We start from the raw sequence: 4,733 nt of genomic DNA, 5'->3' as shown, positions 1-4,733 counted from the left end.
GTATGGGAACTCTAATAGTCTCATATCGACTATGGATTTGAGTCTTTGGAGGTTCTTCAGTTTTGGTGGGCTTGGTTGGAGTTTGTTCTTCTTCAGACATGATTGATTTTGGATCTTAAACTGTTTGTGTGTTAACAGATCAGCTCTGATACCACTTGTTAGGTCTCACACACTGTAGAAGGGGGTTGAATACAGTGTTTATCACAATCAAATCGAATATAAGAACACAGAAAACAGATTTTATTTAACACAATAAACTCTGTTACAATATGGAACTGTCCTCTCTCGGTGATGAATAACTTATCACGAGAGCTGCTAGGGTTACAATGAATAATAACTTCGATTATTATAACACATATAGTGTAAACCCTATGTTTGTGTTTATATATTACACAGTTACAAGATAAATTCTAATTGATATTGAATATGATTCTGCTACCTAAAATATATCAACTAGTTATCTTCTCTTACAAGTATTCTATTCTTCATAGAATTCCTTCTTCATGCATATCTCTTCTTGCGTTTGTCTTGATCTTCTTTCCTTTCAATCAGCCTCCTTCCTTATCTGAAAGTCTCCTTAACTCCTGATATTATCTCCTGATAAATATCTCCTGATAACTTAAGTTCTGACAACTTAAGTTCTGACTTCAGTATAAGTACTGATTTCTAGTTAAGTACTGATTTGTCCTGATAAGCAAGATCTGAAAACTAAAAACAAATCATATTAGTCATGACATTATCAAATATATTTAACAATCTTCATCAAGGTCTATAGTCATCCCACTATTTTTCTTGGAAAGTAACTCTCTTTTAAGAAATATAGCAGTCCAAGCGACAAACACTTTGTTCTCAGTAGGATTATAGAAGCTATACACTTTTGTTTCCTCGGGATATCCCATAAAAAACATTTATCTGATTTTGGTCCTAACTTGTCAGAAACCAAGCACTTCATAAACGCTTCGCATCCCCATACTTTCATAAATGACATGATATGACGTTTCTCAGTCCATATCTCATATGGAGTCTTTTGAACCGATTTAGTTGGAACTCGGTTTAGTGTATATACAGCCGTTTCAAGAGCGTAACCCCAGAAACTTATTGGAAGATCTGCTAGACTCATCATCCATCGTACCATGTCCAACAAGGTACAATTCCTCCTCTCAGAAACTCTGTTTTATTGAGGCATTCCAGGAGGAGTAAGTTGTGATACGATACCACACTCCTTCAAGAAACCTTTAAACTCGAGGCTTAAGTATTCTCCTCCACGATCTGATCGTTGAACTTTAATACTTTCCCCGGTTTACTTTTCCACTTCAGCCTTGTATTCTTTGAACTTTTCAAAAGAATCGGATTTGTTCTTCAAAAGGTACACATATCCATATCTACTGAAATCATCAGTAAATGTAATGAAGTACTAAAAGCCACATCTCGCCATCGTACGTATTGGACCACATACATCACTATGTATAAGTCCTAATCGTTCGGTGGCTCTTTCACCTTGTCCGGTAAAAGGAGCTTTAGCCATTTTCCAATTAGACAAGATTTACATTTTTCGTATGATTCAAAATCAAGCTTATCCAAGTAGCCATCTTGATGTAACTTGGAAATGCGTTTCTCATTTATGTGACCTAAACGACAATGCTAGAGGTATGTTTGATTTGAGTCTATCATCTTAATACGTTTATTATCATTAATATTTCTATTATAGACAGGAGTATTAAGATCAAGAACATATAAACCATTAAACAAATGTGCAGCCCCGTAGGTAAAATTATTCATCGAAAAGGAACAACTATTATTCTGAATCAAAAATGAAAAGCCTTTCTTGTCCAAACAAGAAACCGAAATAAAATTTCTGCAAATCGCAGGCACATAAAAACATTTATCTAGTTCTAAAATAAGCCCAGTGGGCAATGATATATGATAAGTCCCTACAGCTAATGCAACAACCTTTGCTCCATTGCCAACACGTAGGTCGACTTCTCCCTTTGCCAATGTCCTACTTCCCCGCAGTTCCTGCACATTTATACAAATGTGAGAACCACATCCAGTATCTAATACCCATGAAGTAGAAGTAGACAAATTAACTTCTATAACATAAATACCTGAATCAGAAGCGCCAGAAGCCTTCTTCCTCTTTAGATCCTCCAAATAAGCATAACAGTTTCTCTTCCGATGACCCGGTTTCTTGCAGTAGTGATAAGTATCACCCTTTGTAACACCAACTCCAGGCTTCAAAGCCTGTTTTTGAGGAGTTTTAGGCGCAACATCAGATTTGGATCCCATCCTCTTCTTTCCTTTCCATATACCTTTCCCTATGGCACTCCCTTTATTCACCATCATTATGGGATCAGGGGACGCGTTCTGAATGTTGGTCTCAGCAGTTTTTAACATAGCCAACAATTCGGTAGGTGTCTTGGCTATCTCATTCATGTTGTAATTCATTAGAAACTGAGCATAGTTGTTGTTCAAAGATTGTAAGATTAGATCTATCTGGGCTTCCGGACCAATCACGGAACCCAGAGTAGCAAGGTACTCCATATATCCAATCATTTTCAGAACATGCAGTCCAACCGGATCACGATCATCCTGTTTGCATGCATACAAAGCTTTGCTTGTATCAAACCTCTTTTGATGAGCTTATCCTTCAAACATACGTTTAAGGTGCTCAATCATGATATAAGCATCCATATGCTCATGTTGTTTCTAAAGCTCATGACTCATAGTCGTTAGCATCAAACAGGTGACATCCGTGTCATCATCTATATGCTTCTGATAAGTAGCCTGTTGAACATGTGTTGCACCTTCAAGAAGAGGTCCAGGGCGAGGAACATCAATGACATGGAGCTTTCGCTCCTTCTTGAGGACTATCCTCAAGTTCCTTTGCCAATCAAGGAAGTTTGTTCATGTCAACTTGTCCTTCTCAAGGACTGATCGCACATAGAAGTTGTTTGTGTTGTTTGCCATTTGATATCTACAATATTGAAATGCATAAAATAAATTAGTCTACAGATGATCATTAAATTATGTTCAAGTGATTATTCATATATATTCACAATATATATCTCCCACTAATTTTAACAAATCAATAGCCCTAACTATTAATTTGGAAAGAATATATTCTATATCCTTTCTAGTGAACCAAGATCCAAATTTCACAACATTTTAGTTCGGCTTTGGCTTTACTCCTAAAACATGATTCAATAAGGTAGACAACATTTGTCAATTATATTAACTATATAACTCTTGGATAGTTGGGTAGAACAATATTTGTTCATATTTATCTAATAAATCTCGCCAAACTCCATGTCTCCAAGTTCACAATCCTTTTGTGGTAACTTAGTTAAGTCAAACCCAATAGTCAAGAAGTATTAGTATACTTCAACGCATCTCCCACGATAGATGGGAGTACTTCGCTCTGGCGAACCCACTCCTTATCGATCTAGGGGTTAATGTTATTCCCTAACAATAAAACAAGAATTACAGAATGGGGGGTTGAATGTAATTATGGCTTCTTTTTGAGATTTTTAAAACTGTTCTAACTCAATAATATATAAGTGTTTGATTTGCTAAGTGCGGAATGAAAGAATTACAAATATCAAAACACAAGTAATAAAAACACAGGTCTTTAAAACTTTCTGGTGGATTTGAATAGCTCACAGCTACAGTTACAAATACGAACAACTAAACTTACAGAGATTTGCTACAGGATACAGCTTACAAATGTTTCTCTGACAAATGTGTTGGCTTAGTCTATTTGTTGTTGCTATTTTACTTACTACACTTGGTTTATATATCACCAAGTTTACATGGTAATAAGACAAGATAATAAAATAAAACCTATCAAGTCTAACTCCATGCTGCTTTACTACTCTATTTTAGCATCTTTGAATATCTTCATAATAGCATGGAAATAGCAATGCTTCTTTGTTCTCAAAACCCTGCTAAACAGGCTGCCACATTCCTTTTGCAACCACTCGATACATGTGATTGTGTTGTCACTGTCAATAGATATTTAAATTGATCATCCGTCAGGTACATGATTGTTATCCGTCGGGTAGCCTTGCTGATCATCCGCCGGGTAGCTTTGTTTATCATCCGTCAGGTAGCCATTTATCACTTGACTCCATTTCATTTGTGCAGAATTATAAGATGTCTTATATTTACATTTAATCAACCTATTCTGCACATCTACTAGCAGTCTACATAATTCATAAGCTACTACAGAATCTATACAAAGTTGTTTGCAGAAATGTGCTACAGTACTTATTATTACATAAGCTACTCACCCGATGAATATCAGTTAGTCATCCGTCGGTACTATATTGAATCATCCGTCAGGACTATAATTGATCATCCGTCGGGTGCTACAAAATTCACTAAGTTAAATCTACTAAGGTGTTTTGTTTAGCTTACCATCAAGTACACAACATATTCCTAACAGTTAACACGTTGGATATATTGGAAGGCATCTAAACAACTTAATATAAACTTTAGGGTTTTGTTAATATTAAAACGATCATGATCCCATCATAAAGAGATTCACAATTTTTCCTTGAATGAAATACTTCAAATCAATATTCGTCAATGGTTTGATTTCCAGGTAGTGAGGGAGTCATAACGGTCTCGCTTAAAACCCACAACCTTACAAGTTCAATGAACCCGCTTATGATAAAACCGCCCCTTATCAGAAATAAAGAAAATTTATATTTTATTCCGTGTTACTGAAACAT

The sequence above is a fragment of the Apium graveolens genome, chromosome 3 (assembly GCF_009905375.1).
Source record: "Apium graveolens cultivar Ventura chromosome 3, ASM990537v1, whole genome shotgun sequence".
Classification (NCBI taxonomy): Eukaryota; Viridiplantae; Streptophyta; class Magnoliopsida; order Apiales; family Apiaceae; genus Apium; species Apium graveolens.
The sequence above is the reverse complement of the archived record's forward strand: the minus strand, read 5'-3'. Positions refer to the sequence as shown.